Source organism: Brachypodium distachyon, chromosome 5 (assembly GCF_000005505.3).
Source record: "Brachypodium distachyon strain Bd21 chromosome 5, Brachypodium_distachyon_v3.0, whole genome shotgun sequence".
NCBI lineage: Eukaryota > Viridiplantae > Streptophyta > Magnoliopsida > Poales > Poaceae > Brachypodium > Brachypodium distachyon.
The window spans coordinates 3,495,261-3,512,096 of record NC_016135.3 but is presented as its reverse complement, the minus strand read 5'-3'; the positions used below and the strand labels follow the sequence as shown (position 1 = coordinate 3,512,096).

At 48.5% G+C, this 16,836-nt stretch overlaps 1 long non-coding RNA gene and 1 pseudogene across 1 annotated transcript; one reads left to right on the top strand and one right to left on the bottom strand.

Annotated features, from left to right (window-relative positions):
- The first annotated feature begins 9,522 nt into the window (after positions 1–9,522).
- LOC100828961 lies at positions 9,523–14,278 on the top strand (annotated as a pseudogene).
- Positions 14,279–15,129: 851 nt separating this feature from the next.
- On the bottom strand, positions 15,130–16,224 carry LOC112269509. Its single transcript, XR_002961367.1, has 2 exons — positions 15,738–16,224; positions 15,130–15,645 (listed from the first exon to the last, which is right to left on the bottom strand). It is a non-coding gene; the product is annotated as an uncharacterized LOC112269509 (long non-coding RNA).
- Between the last annotated feature and the right edge of the window lie 612 nt (positions 16,225–16,836).

Sequence of the window (16,836 nt, the reverse complement as noted above, 5' to 3'; positions counted from 1 at the left end):
GCCGCCGAAGTGCCTGTGGCCGTTGTGGAGGTAGCCGCTGCCGCAGCGGCCCCGGTGCTCTTGATCGCCGCACCAGCGGCACATCGTCCTCGTCCTCCACCTCCACCTCAGGGAGGGCCCTCTGGGCTCTAGTAACGCCGCCAGCCTCGTCGCCAGAGGACTCGTCACTAGGCCAGCTGGAATCCGATCCCCCCTCGCTCTCCTCGGCCACTTGCTTCCCACGGGCTGCGGGTGGCGGAGGCTACGGGGCTGAAACTGGGGGATCGGACATCAGCCCCCACTCGTTGCAGGGTGGGTAGCTGCCGACAATGTCGTGGAGGCCCGCAACGCTGGCGTGAAGGGATGGTGCCCCTGGGGGTAGCTCTTTGAATGGGGCGTCCTCGCCGGTGATTCCCTTCACCCACCCCCGGATCACCTCCGGCGTCACGCCCACGCTTTGCAGGCGTGTGGTGTCCCCAGGCCCCGTGTACATCCACACGGGGCGAGACCGCAGCTGCAACGGCGCGATGCAACAGCTAATGTAGGTGCGTGCCACGTCCAGATCGGTGAGCCCCGCTAGCCGCAGGGCCTTGATCTTCTTGACGATGGGAAGGAGCTCCGCATCCCGGCTGTAGAGGTCCAGCCAGCTACCGTTACTCGCTGGCAGCTCGGTGGGCGTATGGATAAACTCATCGGGCTCGTCCACGTGAACCCAACACCAGTCCGTGCGCCACTCCTTCTCGATCTTCTTGTCAGTCCGCACGATGAACTCCGATTTCATCTTGTCACGGGCTCGGAACGAGACCCCCGACGACATCGCTCCCGTCTGCTCGACGCGCGGGTAGAAGTAATGGTGGAACAACGCCACTGACGGCATCACCCTGACAAACCCCTCGCAGAGAAATTGGAAGATGGCGAGAAGGAAAAGAGATGTGGGGTGGAGCTGCGCAACTTTGAGCTGGTACGCCGCCATGAGAGCATGGAGAAAAAGGGAGTACGGAGGCACGAACCCAGCAAGAATGAAGCGGGCGAACACCCGGAAGTCGTTGTCCTGGTGGTCTCCACCAGTAGGGAAGATGAGCGTCTCGCCGTACTCGTTGAACGAGGTGACGACGGCGTGCCGAATTCTTGTCAACCCCCTCGCCGTTGTAGCCGGGCTTGAGGAAGTCCTGCTTGGCCATCATCTCCCGATTCCTCTGCTCCTTCTCCGACGGAGGCTTCTTAGGAGCTTTCTCGCCCTTGTCGCCCGCAGAGCTTGTGGAACCCTTGCCCCTCTTGGGGACCTTGGGCGCCATGGGGAATGTGGGTGGCGATTAGCAGGATTAGGGGCGTGAGGAGGGATGGGGATGAGGAGGAAAGACTGGGGGCTAAGTGATTGGCCCCCAGCACAGCGATGGGGTTTTATGGCACCCCAGCACTGAGCAACGGTCACATCCGCACCCTACGGGTGCGTTGGCGATAACTGCGTTTTAAGAGGGCAGTGCGCGACATGGCTTTAACCACCTGCAATTGAGGGGAAGGTTAGGGCGGAAATCTTGCCCCCCACCACTCTGCCCGCAACGGCGGGGCCCTTGGAACAGCACATGGTCGGGAACCCGAAACGACTTGGGACCCACGCGTCGGTTAGGGCATAGCCCCGCAACCAACCAAGGATGATTTCGCCCAGGAACAAGCGTTGACGTCCCACGCCCGGGGGCTACTATCGCACCAGTGGCACCCGGGGTACCACCGTTGCTCAACGCGTGGGTCGCCTCGCTTGGTCCCCGCAAGGACGGCACCCTGGGCAACACAGTGCAAGCTACCCGGGAAGCCACCAACACGGCAAGAGCCTGGGAAGGGGGTTGCCCTAGAGCAGGACTAGCCGGGCTGCGGGGGTTACCCCGGATGACAGCGTGAAGATCCCCATCAGGACGCCCTCCGGGAAGCTCACTTGCCGGGGAGGGTGTCTCCTGTCGTAGGTGCTTACGTCAGGGCCGGTGCCCATGCAGACAGGGTATCGACGCCACGTGGCCGCCCGGCAGGCTCCTGCTGTGCAGGGCTGGTCGGAGCTTGAAGTGTGGCACAAGTCGAGCATTAAATGCTCTGACAGGGAAGTGGTTTCCTGTCTAGTCAACCTACAGTGAGTAGCTCGCAGTGAATCGAGGGCGCGTATCGCCCTAGCTATAGTGCTTTGTACTGTGCATGCATGCCAGCGCAGCAAAGGCAAGCTACCTAGGGTCTTTGTTCGGCGCGTGTCCAAAAGCGCGTCCCCCATGCAGACCGAGGCACCTGTGGTATCTCCTTGACTATAAAAGGAGGACCGAGGCCACTGGTCAAAGGGTTTGACTCTAGCTGGGTTACTATTCCTAGAGATTTAGCCCGGAAGTAGTAAGTAGCCATTTAGCAGAAAGGAAGAGAGCGTCCGGGAACTACCCCGGCAACCTGTAAACACTTGTTCATTGGCTAATACATACTCAGAAGCAGGACGTAGGGTTTTATACCTCCAGGTGGCCCGAACCTGGGTAAACTTGCTTGTTCATTGCTACGCTCTTCATTGGCCTCGCCGGCGATCGCCGAAGCGATCCTCATCGCCCACTGCCGAACCAAAAAGGGGGTGCCCAGCATCCCTGGTGTCTAAGCCTCGGGCTACGACACGGGCACATCCTATGCAACTCGTCTTTGTACAGGTTGTAACATGCAAGACGACACCGCGTGGTCACCATCACGAAACCATTCTTGTCGGCTGCCGACACTTGATCGTTGCCCCACAACTCTTTTCTGATAGACATGAGTTCTAGGTTTTTCCATGCATTGGGTCCATCTTTCGTCTTCTCTGGAATATTCGTCAGCAACCCCAGCACGCTATCGCATACATTTTTCTCCACGTGCATGACATCTATGCTGTGGCGGCATTCTAAATGTGCCCAGTACTCCAGGTCCCACAATACGGACCTCCTTTTCCACACCACGCCTTCAGGTTCCTTATATTTCTTCACAGCAATCTATCCGGGGACAACTTCAAGATCGTTCACAATTTCGAGGATTTGCATACCAGACTTCTCCTTCGGCACTATCCTGTGCTCCGTTTTCCCATTGAACCTTTCCTTGTCGTCCTTCCAAGGGTCTTTAGCATCCAACCACTTTCGGTGGCCCATATAAACAATTTTGGATGAAGCTGGCAACTTCTCCGATGTCGTGTTTTTCCCGCACTTTGTACATGCCTTGTAGCCATGTGTCACCTGACATGAAGTATTTCCATTCGCGGGGTAGTCATGCATGCAGGTCAGAAGCGCTGCTCTCATCGTGAAGTACTCTCTCCTGTTTGCATCCCAAACCACTCTGTCAGGGTTCCAAAACTGCTTCAGCTCATCCTTCACTAGCTGCAGATACACATTTAGGTCAGCTCTCGGCTGCTTTGGACCCTGTATGAGCATGCACATGTGGATGTACTTTCTCTTCATGATTAACCATGGAGGAAGGTTGTAGACAAACAAGATCACTGGCCATGTGCTGTGCTTGTTGTTCATGTTTCCGAAAGGATTTATCCCGTCAGTGCTGAGACCGAGCCTCAGGTTTCTGGGCTCTGCCCCGAAATCTGGAAATGCCGTGTCGAAGTTCCTCCACTGAGTCCCATCGGCAGGGTGTCTTAGGACCCCAGCTTCCTCCACACGGTAGTGCCCGTCAGGATCGAATGCAGCCTACGCCGGATCGTGATAAACGAGATACCTCGCGTCCTTAACGTTCTGCATCCAACGCTCAACTCGGCCACCTGCCGTAAGATACCAGACAGTCTTTGCCGCCCTGCCCTTCATCACTTCTTCCCATCGTCTTCGTCAGCTCTAGCGTTTTTCTTCTTGTATCTCGATGCACCGCATATATGGCGGCTCTCATCGTTCTCGTACTCTCCAATGTATACCATGCAGTCGTTTGGACATGAATGATGTTTCATGCAATCTAATCCAAGCAGGCATGTAATCTTGTTTGCCTCGTATGTGCTCTGGGGCAACTTGTTTGGCTGTGTAAAAACCAAAGCAAGGTAACTCAACAAGTTTGTGAAGCCCTTGTCTGACCAGCATGATGCTGCTTTCAGCCTCAAAAGTTCGAGCGTCACTTCGAACACGTTGTTTTCTTCGCCAGCTCCATCATACAAGGGTGTGTTTGTGTCCTCAGACAATTTTTTGAACTGAGCAGACTCTGCCTCATCTTCGGGGTCCTCCAGCTGGTCCCGTAGGTACGGGTCATCTAGCATTTCGGCAATCCTGCCACGTGGAGCTCCTTCACCTTCCACATTAGCCTCCTCATCGACCCTTGTTTCTTCCTCGGAATAATTCGCCAGATCATACCGCAGGACATCATCATCTTCGCTACTGCTACCGACATCAATCGCATCCTCCTCGTGACAAGTCCAGCGAGAATAACCTTCCACAAAACCCGATGCCAAGCACGTGCATCTGAACATCTTCAGGCTTCATCATGCATGTGTTTCCACATTTGCGACATGGATAACGTATCATCACAAGTCCTTTTCGTTCCATATCACCTTTCACGACTCCAAAAAAGACCGTCCATTCGGTTATCCATCGAGCATCAATTCTTTCCTTGGCGTACATCCAAGAACGGTCATTCGATCTACAACACAATACACAAGAAAACACAAAATAAAATAGTTAGCCTAATCATTGACAAGGGATTAAGGTGTTAATTAACCGGAGCTAACTAAAAATTTGAAATTAGAGACATTCGGAGAGAAATTGGAGGCCGGCGAGAAAGATCAGGAGGGAGAGAGAGCTCGCAAGGGAGAGGAAAGCTCCGGGTGACGACGAGAAGGCCGCATTTTGGCCGGCTGCCGGAGCTCAAAAATTTGAAATTGGGGAACTTCGGAGAGAAATTGGAGGTCGGCGAGATAGATCGGGAAGGAGAGAGAGGTCGCAAGGGAGAGGGAAGCTTCGGGCTCGAAGATCGGAGCTCGCCGGCCGCCGGAGCTCCAAAAATGGAGCTTGCCGGCCATGGCCCGCCACCCGACGGCCATGGGGATGGGGGCCGCCGGTGCGCGCAAGGGGGAGAGAGGAGGAAGGGAGAGGGAGGAGGGGTACCTGTGGGGCTTGCCGCCGGCCGATTTGGGAATGGCTTCGCCGTCACCGGGGAAGAAGGGCTGCAGCTGGTCCGTTACGACGCGCAGCGCGACGAGCTGCGGCTCTGGTCTGCGTATTTAAACCACGACCCTCATCAGTGGCGGTCGGGACATGGGCAACTGTTATTGATAATAGCGGATACATCAGTAACGATCGCTTTAACACGGCCCGTTACAGATGTACCACACATCAGTAACGGTCGGGCCGAGAGCAACCGTTACCGATATGTACCACACATCAGTGGCGGTCACGTTGCGTGGTTCATCAGTAACGGTCGTCTCTTAACCGACCGCCACTGATGTGTCTCGCGAGGTATGATGGTACTGTTGGGGAACGTGGTATGCTACGCTAGCACAAAATAAAATTTCTACCGCTTCTGCCCGGATCAATGTTGTAGATAATGGATCACGAGATTACCACTAGACGCGCAGACCCGTAGCGGAAGTAGAGTCGATGTAGCGCGTCGATGCCGAGTAGTCGAACAGCCTGCTCCTTCTCGCCGATCCCACGAACAGTTCGTCCAAGCGCCGCAGGTGCAGCGCCTCCGAGGTATCCACACGTACAGGGAGGAACTCCGTGCGGCGGACTGCTAGATCCGATCGCAAGGCTTTGCGCGTGGAGGTGTGACGGCCGAGTCTAACTCGCGTCTGGACCGTTGTAACCCTAACCGGGTACGCCTCCTCCACTTATATAGACCTCCCTGGTGGGCTTCACTTCAACACTTGAGGCCCATTAGGAGTCTAAGCCCGATACGAGTTGGATCCGATCCAATTCGGTCCCATCCCCTTAAGCGTGCGACCCTACAGGTTCACGGTCAGACGGACACGACTACGAGCTCGGACTGCGGGTCCGAGTAACACCTTACTCGTCCACTAGCACCGACTCAAGTCGATAGTTGATAGCGGCGCCTAGCAGCACGTGCCAACTCCCGAGTAACCACAAGGTATATTAACGAACCATACAATGTGTCATATGCAACATTCCTTTTGCCTCACGATATGTGTGTCGAGCTCAAGGCGAGTGCTTGTCATCCTTATGGATAGCTCGACTCTCTTCTCGTTCCTGTGATACAGATTCTCGAACGGGTTAACACTTAACCCAAGTCGCATGACCATGCTTTCCGAATCTGATCACTCGAGAGGGCTCAGAGATATCTCTCCGAACACGAGGGGCAAATCCCATCTTGATCAATCATGACTCGCAGCAAGCTTCTCAGCAAACCCGAAAGCTACCTTTATAACCACCCGGTTACGGAGTAGCGTTTGGCAACCCCTAAGTAGGCCGATTCACATCCCAAGCTCATGCGATGACCTCAGGTCTAGGACTGACATATGCATCGTACTTGAGACTAACAAATGACAATCATCTCGTTGTGTCTCCGTGCGGGTCTGTCCGATTCCATAATCTCATTATCGAGTCCATGCTATCAGTCGGCAACACCTTGCCCTATGACTTGTGAAACGTAGTCATCATACTGATTCACATTGCTAGTTTAGGTTATGTGTCCGCATAACCTCAATGACCAGGGACCATTAGAACAACATCATAGAATACATAGTCTCACAAACAAATCACGTATTTATTGATACATATCAGTGATGATGTTCGAGGACAATAACAATAACTCATGAATACATAGGAAATAACATCATCACATGATTGCATGTAGGGCATATCTCCAACAGGTACATCAGTGGCGGTCGCCTCGCGTGACCGCCACTGATGTATGGCTGGGCGAAGACAGACAGACCCTGCTCTGTTCATCAGTAACGGTCGCGCCAGACCCGTTAGTAATGTGCCGTGACATATAAACCGTTTTGTAGTAGTGATTCGAAAAAACTTTCCAATGGTACAAAATTGATAATACATAATCTACATATTATTTTTCTATATTAGGTAATACGAGGTAATATTGTCGCTACTAGTTTGTTTTGATACCGGCGACCATTTTTCCTAGCTTCGCCGTGCCCGTGCAGCTAGCGTACCACCTCCTGCAGTCAACGCATCGTCCTCGGCTCCCATCCTGTCACCGGTGCAACACTCCCTTTCGTCTCAAAAAAGTTAATCTCTTGTTATTGATGTCAAGGAGGTAATTTCACCGGTCACTATTTCGTACACAAATGTTACCAAAATCCGGCTCATCAAGTTAGAGCATCTCTAACACGTCCCGCATAACAGCGACCCAAACACATCCGTGCAGAATACATCCGTGCAGAACAGATAGCAAATTCAGAACTGAAATTTTTTAAAATAAGCTTCCGTGAACTAAGTTCATCAACCATCACTAGTACTCTAGTAGAAGTAGAGTTAATCAACTACACAAAATACTACATAATTAAAGAGGATCAATTAGCAAAAATAAAATTTGCTCCTAGGTCACCGCCGGCTCCTTTTTCTGCTGCGGTGGCTCCTTCTTCAGTCTCGGCGGCTCTTCTTCTCCTCGCCGCCTACTCATAGTCCGATAGGATGATGAGCTCCCTCTCCGGCACTGCCTCCTTCTCCGTCAATGGCGCGGCAGATGTCCGAGTCCTCGGCCTCCTCCTGCCGGCGGTGGGCATCTTCCTCGTCAGTAGTGATGATGCTCCCTGCCAACGCCGCCAGGTAGGCCGGGTCCTCCTCATCCTCCTCCTCCCCCACTAGGGTTTTTGGCGAGATAACGCGGCGGTGCATGGCCGCGCGAGAAGACTCAAGCTCCTCCGCCACGGCGTGCGTGCGCCGCGAGCGACGGTGGAACTCCCCGCCTCAGTCGCCAACCGGGATTCTTCCACCAGGTAGGCCTAGTAGCAGCGCTTGATGTAGCGGCTGAGGTGACGGTGCTTCTCCCATTTGCGGGCACTGCGCCGCCACGCCCCGATGGAACGCCTCCGTGCTGCCTCATTGACATCAGCTCCGCGGCGGCTGCGCCGCCGCTAGGGTTTCCCCCAACACATGGGTGAGGAAAGGGTACGGCCGCTGCGGCGAGCCACGGAGCGGTCAGACTTGGTCGAGTGCACCATCGCCGTAGTTGGGGAGGACGGTGGCGGCATTTGCTCGCTGGAGTTGGGGGAGATAAATGGATTTCACGGTGGGGGAAGGTTTTCGCGGCGGAGGTGGGCGGCGGAATGTGAGGAGTTGATACCGAATACGACCCCTGACTCATCATACATGCCTCCGTGTGCAGGCCTTTTCGTGTAAACGGAAACGTTGTTTTCGGGCCGTCTGTTTTACGGTATCTGCTCGGACTGTTTTTCGGCCCAAAAACCTCATAAGCGGATGCGGATCACCATATGTGGGATACGCTAGAGATGCTCTTAGGAACCAAACCGGACCCGGCTCATCTAAGTTAGGCAACCAAATACAAAAAAGATATCTATTCAGGACTGAACCAAAGCGTACATTTGAAAGCCATAATATGTTTGAAACAAAACAAATTCTTGCTGTTGTGCCATCTCCATCTCAACTGAACCAAAGCATACATTTGAAAGCCATAATTGGTATAGAAGGTTAAAAAAAATTCGTCAATCAACTAAAACTTTTTAAAGCGTGAAAGAAATTCTAAACAAGAGACAACTTGGGATGACATACTTGCAGTTTACTTTCTTGGCGAAGTCTGACAGCAAGTGTGGATCATAATGAACCAAAGACAAAAATAAAATCATGTCTGGAAGGGGCCAAATTAGTTACGACGACTTGGGTACCAGTGTGAATACACCAAAGACTGCCAATTAAGCCTTTGTTCTTTGTTAATCGGCACAAATTTCATGAAATAGTCAGAGTAAAATACACCACTAGTCCATGAACTTGGCAAAAATACATACTTTAGTCCACGAATTCGGAAAAAACACACTTAAACCCCTAAACTGGAACTACTATGTCAATTTAGTCCAAAAACGGTTCGGTGAAACTTAAACACGCCACGTGGCCTTCACGTCGGCTTCGGCGAGGACCGCGGGCTGCTACTCGATTTTCTCAGGGGTTTTTTGTGCAACGGCGTGGTTTTCAGGGCCCCAGGATCCCCTTCTGGGCGTGGCCGCCTTGCCCCTCGCAGGACGGCTTGGGCATGGTAATTTTGCAAAAAATATCCTGAGAAAATCGAGTAGCAACCTGTGGTCATGGCTGAAGCTGACGTGGCAGCCACGTGGCATGTTTAAGTCTCGTCGGACCGTTTTTGGACTGAAGTGACACAGTAGTCTCAGTTTAGGGTTTAAGTGTGCGTTTGCCGAGTTCGTGAACTAAAATGTTCATTTTTGCCAAGATTTTTGTCAAGTTCACGAGCTAGTGGTGTATTTTACTCGTTAAGGCTGTGCATGTGGAAGTGCCGAAGAGGCTTCCTGTGCGCGTTAAATATACGTATGTATTCTCGAAAAAACAAATATGTACGTATGTAGAGACAAAGCTAAAGACCCAAGTGGCCAAGTCATCTCACATTGTATATTGGTCAATGGTAGTAGGTGAAAGCTAGTCCAATCAGTTGAGAGATCGATCAGCTCGAGAGAGTTTATTCGACGGCTGCATATATACACATGCTCCTCATGTTCTAATCCAGCTGCAGGCTCTCATCATCTAGTTGTTTCTTCTTTCTTCGCTCCATTGCTGAACAGGTTTTGCACTAGTTGTTTCTTCTTTCTTCGCTCCGATTACTTCATCCAAAGATCGCTGTATATTGATGACTCTACAATATGCTAGCTTAGCTGCTATTAGCACCTACATGTGTATTGATATCTCTTCTCTACATATATTTATAGCCATAAAATTCTAGATTCTAATCGTGAAATTCATCTTCCAGCACACATCGATCTCTGTTTAAATTTTTGTAACCCTTAAGAAAATTTCATCAATCAACAAGATACGTTTTTATTTTCTGAATTGAACTGTTGAATCCCGGTCATATCGAGTAACCGAAATTGATGAATTACTAGGGATGCATTATATCATGGTTAATTTGGATGATTAGCTGTATAAGTTCATAAAAGGGTTCTTAAATATTTTAATGTGACAACTGACAACCATGTTAATATTTCTGTTTTTCTGTCTACCAATATGTATTATGTACCAAAATCTTTAAAGCATTTTTCTTGATCACAGCAACCTGCTAGACATCGGTCTGGATATAAATGTTCTAGTTTGTACAACCCCCGTGTGCAGTACTGCAGGCTAATAAGACTCCATATAATTAATAAGGTACCCTTCCTTTCAAAGTCCACCACATGCAGGGTTCCGTTCCTCTTTGAGAAACAAAAATGACAAATCAAAAATGACAAATCCGGATGTGAATAGGTCGCAAAAAAATAAAAACACAAAAGACAAAATTTCTGACACAATTCATGTTTGTATTTGTCTTTTTTGTTTCACTACATATAATGAATTTAGAGTTGAAACTTTGCAACATGGAAGACACATATCTTATGAACCAACTCAATTTATTTCAAAAGTTTTGAAAACTTTTTAGGAGTGCTACCCTACGTTGGTAGCACGGTAGCATCGAGTACTTTTTAAAACATTCATGGTTTTTAGGGGAAAGTATGTCTTTAAGTTGAGATCCACGTATCTTATCACCAAACGCACCTAGATCCAATGCTCCCACACCTTTCGGTGCTACCGTGCGTTGTTTGGAGTACTTTTTAAAACATCCATGGTTTTTAGGGACAAGTATGTCTTTAAGTTGAGACCCACATATCATATCACCAAACGCTCTAGATAAAACTAGATCCAGTGCTCCCACACCCTTAGGTGCTACCATGCTACCAACACACAGTAGCACTCCTAAAATGTTTTCAAAATTTTCGAAATGAATTGAATTGGTTCATAAAATATGTGTCTACCATCTTGCAAAGTTTCAAATCTAAATTCCCTATATGCATAAAAAAAAGACAAATCCGGATGTGAATAGGTCACAGAAAGACAAAAACACAATAGACAAAATTTCTGACACTATTCTTTTTGTTTCTCTCTACATATAATGAATTTAGAGTTGAAACTTTGCAAGATGGAAGACACATATCTTATAAACCAAATCAATTTATTTCAAATAAATTGAAAACTTTTTAGAAGTGCAACAATGCGTTGGTAGCACGATAGCACCTTAAGGGATGGGAGCACTAGATATTCATGTTTTACCATTCCTTATTAGCTTTATCCAAGCGGAATTAGTTAGTGCAATACATAATTAATTTTTTATATATATGCCGGTACTCTTTTTTTCAGAAAAGCGTACGTATGGCGGAGGCTATACTCTTAGCTGTCTCAGCGATTGGGTCAGTTTTATTAGATCAAACTGTCTCAGCTGTCCTAGAGAAGGTGTCGAGGAAGGTTGATCATCTAAAAGAATTACCGGCAAAGATCAAAACAATTGAGGAAGAACTGAGAATGATTAATGCAGTAATTCAATTTATGGGTGCACCACATCTCAGGAACGATGTCGTCAAGAACTGGATTGCATGTGTCAGGAGGATGGCTTACCATGTCGAGGATGTAATTGACAAGTTTTCCTATGAGGCTCTTAAGCTCAGGGAAGAAGGCTTCCTACATAAGTATGTCTTCAGAGGAACACGCCATATCAAGGTTTTCAGTAAAATTGCTGCTGATGTTGTGGTGATAGAGGGGGAGATCAAGCAGGTCAAAGAACTGCGGACTTATTGGAGCAATACAGACCAGCCCATTAAGGATGAGCATGCAGATGTTGATAGGCAGCGGTTTGGAGGCTGCTTTCCAGAACTTGTTAATGATGATGATCTTGTGGGAATTGAAGAAAACAGGAAGAAGTTAACTGAATGGCTATGCACCAATGAAGGAGAAAGCACTGTGGTAACAGTGTCTGGCATGGGAGGCTTGGGAAAAACCACCCTAGTAAAAAATGTGTATGATCGGGAGAAAGCCAACTTCCCTGATGCTCATGCTTGGATTGTGGTGTCACAGAAATATGATGCGGTACATTTGATGGAAAAATTGTGGAGGCAGATAGATCACACAGAACATCCAGATAACCCTGCTGTCAAAGCTGATGTTTATCAGTTAACAGAGGCAATAAAGACGATACTCCAACGCAAGAAATGCTTGATTGTGCTCGATGATGTATGGGACAGTAAGGCATGTACTCACATATGCAGTGTTTTCCATGGTCTCCAAGGAAGCCGTATTATAATCACAACACGTAAAGAAGATGTTGCAGCTCTTGCTCCCCCAATCCGTCGTCTGCTAGTCCAGCCTCTGGGTAGCACCGAGTCATTCAAGCTCTTCTGCAAACGGGCTTTTCACAACTTCCCTGGTCGCAATTGCCCTCCAGACCTCGTGAAGGTGGCTGGTGATGTAGTGGAAAGGTGTCATGGCCTGCCATGAGCAATTGTATCTGCCGGCAGCCTGTTGTCCATGAAGCAACCAACATACCATGCCTGGTGTCTAACTTACAATCATCTTCAGAGCGAGCTGCGTGAAAATGATCATGTCCAAGCAATACTTAATCTGAGTTACCATGACTTGCCAGGTGATCTCAGAAACTGCTTCCTGTATTGCAGCATGTTCCCTGAGGACTACGCCATCTCAAGGGAGAGCCTTGTACGGTTGTGGGTTGCGGAAGGATTTGCGTTGAAGAGAGATAACAGCACACCTGAGGAAGTGGCCGAAGGAAATCTCATGGAACTTATTGGCCGAAATATGTTGGAAGTTGTGGAGAGGGATGAGCTCGACAGGGTTAGTACCTGTAAGATGCATGACATTGTCCAAGACCTCGCTCTTGCTGTTGCTAAAGAGGAGCGGTTTGGCTCCGCTAATGATCTGGGCGAAATGATGCGCATAGATAATGAAGTTCGCCGTTTTTCCACATGTGGTTGGAAAGACAGTACTGGTAGGAGGGAAGCAGCAAGAGTGGAATTTCCACATCTCCGAACAATACTCTCATTGGCATCAGCTTCATCCTCCACCAACATGGTTTCCTCAATTCTGTCTGGATCCAGTTACCTTACCGTCCTCGAGCTTCAAGACTCTCCAATCAGCACACTGCCTGCATGCATAGGTAATCTGTTCAACCTCCGCTACATCAGCTTAAGGCGCACCCTTGTTCAGTCACTCCCAGACACTATAGAGAAGCTCTCCAACCTGCAGACACTAGACATCAAGCAAACAAAAATACAGAAGCTGCCACCGGGAATTGTAAAGGTCGACAAGCTACGACACCTTTTAGCCGACAGGTTTGCTGATGAGAAGCAAACAGAGTTCCTGTACTTTGTTGGCGTGGAAGCACCTAAAGGTATATCCAACTTGGAAGAACTACAGACTCTCGAGACCGTCCAGGCAAGCAAGGACTTGTCCGTTCACCTGAAGAAAATGAAAACGCTGGAAAATGTGTGGATTGATAATATCAGTGCTGCTGACTGTGAGGACCTTTTCTCTGCCCTGTCAGATATGCCCCTGCTTTCCAGCTTACTTCTCAATGCATGTGATGAGAAGGAGACACTTTGTTTCGAAGCCCTCAAGCCAATTTCAACAAAGCTCCACAGACTAATTGTCAGAGGTGGCTGGACTGATGGGACACTCAAGTGCCCAATATTTCAAGGACATGGAAAGTATCTCAAGTATCTGGCTCTGAGTTGGTGCAACCTTGGGAGAGAAGACCCGCTGGAGATGCTGGCGTCTCATGTGCCAGATCTTACCTACCTTAGTCTTAACAGGGTGAGTAGTGCGGCTACGTTGGTTCTTTCTGCAGGTTGCTTTCCACAGCTGAAGACGCTTGTCTTGAAGCGCATGCCTAATGTCAAGCAGTTGGTGATTGAAAAGGATGCCATCCCGTGCATTGATGGTATCTATATCATGTCACTCTTGGAGCTCCATATGGTCCCTCATGGCATCAAATCTCTTAGATCATTGAAGAAGCTCTGGCTGCTGAATCTGCACAAGGGCTTCAAGACTGAATGGACTTTGTGCCAGATGCGGAACAAGATGAAGCATGTTCCAGAGCTCTATGACTAAGCTAGGAGCGGTAGACATGCTGCTTCCTACAAAAATCAATATCCATATATAGGTTATCGGTGTGCATGCATTTATTTGTAATAACACATGCTATTGAGATAGTATCGTAGCAGTTGTTTTGTTTGTGAGTTGCATCCCTTCTTGTATTTTTCGTTTTCTGTGAGTAATGAAATACTGGGCTTGGCTTGGCGTCGCTCGATGTCTAATGTTCTAAGACATTCCAATGCAGTCCTACTTTGTCATCTCAACATATTCGTATCTACAAAACTTTCATAAATTAATGTATGTAATGAAACTTCTAGTACTAGTTGTTCAGGAGAACAAGCCGAAACATAAAGTTAGCGCAAAATTTCTTGAATGCATATGGTCTTTTTCTTGTACGACATCGTAACTATGGTGGTCATTGCACCCAGCTGGTATATGTTGGCTTGCCAGAAATGACATATTCCCCATGGTTAGAGACAAGCATAGCTTGAGTCTGAGAAGATGTCTAAGTTTCTATTACATTGTTGGGCTTACTCGAATACTCAGCGGAGAATGAAAGACTTCATGCTTGAGCAGGTCTGGAACCAAAGAAATTCTGACAGTGGTGCTTTAGCAATGATGCGCTATCGAAGTCCTATTTGTATCTTCCAGTGTACACAGTATTCTGAAAAACAACCAATCAATAACCTCCTCTGCTTCAACTTCTCCCTATTTACCTCTACATATCAACAGGAGTTGTTTCATATATATAGCATAGTGAACACAGTACTAACATGCAAAGAGCATCTAAATTATTACAGACAAACCGCTGAGAATGTTTTCTGAGGCATTGGTCGAGATATGCAGATTATGTATCATTTTCTTGTTTGTTCGAGCATTTGGAAGTTTTAACCTGGGTGCAGTGGGTGTCATTGTCTAACCTAGCACCAAGGTGCCAGGGAGCTCCCACTTCTCGAAAAACAAAAAACCTAGCACCAAGGCTGGTGCTCCCTTATGGCACATGCCAGATATCTAATGCATATAATTTAAAAAAGCCAAAGAAGTCCATCTTACATGGCAACAACACTAAGGCCTGAAAAATAACACCATATAGGGCAGTTTGAAAGGAAAACCAGAATCAAGAAAATAAACTAACAAATTCTTAAATGATGATGTTTATCACCAAGACGGAAGTGTTTAATTGATGAATAAACTTTGCATCAGACGCAGCTCTAGTATCTTGTTTCAGCAGGCCATTACATTATAGAGATTACATAATTAAATTGCCAGACCCTGATGACGTTTTGTTTAACTACAGAAGAAAAGTTACAGACATGTCATCATATTTATGTGCAGATGAAGTTAACCTGCTGCAGGTAAAAGTGTCGAGAACACAAAACAGTAGCGTTAGCGGTTGGGCATTTCGTCGAACACATAAAATGCACACAGAAAAACAAATGCGCAGACTGAACATGCACAGCACACCTGATGTATCAAAAGGGAAATAGTATCCGGCGGAAGGAAATCACCAGATTGATGTGCGTCAGGCTCTCATGTTGCGCGTCACGTCCTCTACCGCCGACATGGAACGTCTGCCATCGTGAAGCTGAACGTAAGAAGAATCTGTTGGGCCGCTTCCGGAGGTAGATGACTGAAATAGTTGCCAATTTCAGTCAATCTCGCATTGCACAAAGACTAAGTGACAGAAACGGTCATTAATTGTTTGGGATTTCGTTGACATACATACAGTACATTATCCGAATGCCGCGCAGCTTCAAATCACACACAGACAACAGTGTCAGAGCATCAGTAATGCACAATTTCAACGCCGAGCAATCAGCATAGTGTTCTTCCTCCTTCTGTTGTTGCAGATCCCATGGCGTTGCTGCTGACGATCTCGCTCTCGGGAGGGACGGAGTGAGGTGGACGATGCGCCCGACGCAGGGAGGCGGCGGCCACTCCGAGGGTTTGCGAGCAGTCGCAGCTCAGGGTGAGGGGGCCGGTGGAGGTACGGCCGCGGTCCAAAGAGCTGGCAGCATAGGAGATGCGGCGCCGGCCCATGGGGACGGCAATGTGGAGGAGAGGCGTTAACACCGGCGACGCAAGCGGTGTAGAGGGGCGACGGCGCAGGGGGATAGGGAGAGGGAGAGAGAGCTAGCCAGCTAGGTCGTGTGAGAGAAAGATGGGGGATGGGAGCTCCGTGCATTTTTGGATTCAGTTTTGCATTTTTCTGCCTCTGATTTGCATTTTCGGATTCAGTTTTTTTCCCTTTTATAAGAGGTGTTCATGTGCCGATCGAACAAAATCGGGCAGCAAATTTTCCCTTTGTTGATTGTTGGCACCGCACCAACCTGGTCAGGTGCGACAAAATCGGGGCACAATTTTGCGTAACGGTTTTTTTTCATTGCCCATCTCTACTATTCTGCTTGCTAGCAGATTGCTACCGTGTGGGAGATCCGTTTCGTGTGTGGATTGAGGACGGGAGCTTGCACTCGTGTCGTGCGAGAGATCGAGAGGAGGGGGCTTGTGCTGAGGATTGACGAAGACGGACAGCTTCAGGACCTGTGGTATTAGGTGGTATATTGAACGTAATTTTAGTGAGGTGACGTCCCGCAACCGCGACGCCCATACCATCAGCACCAACACCAATTTAATATATTGGTATAGATAAAGACACAAACATATTCATTTCAACGTTCACCCCACTAAACGTACACGGAGTACAAACAGTCCTGCGGTCAGACTTACTAAACATGAATTATTTGTTAACCGTATGTGCTTTGTGATTAGTCATTGAAGCTGAAATTTTACCCTTCAGAAAAATCTTTCAGCCCTAACGAAC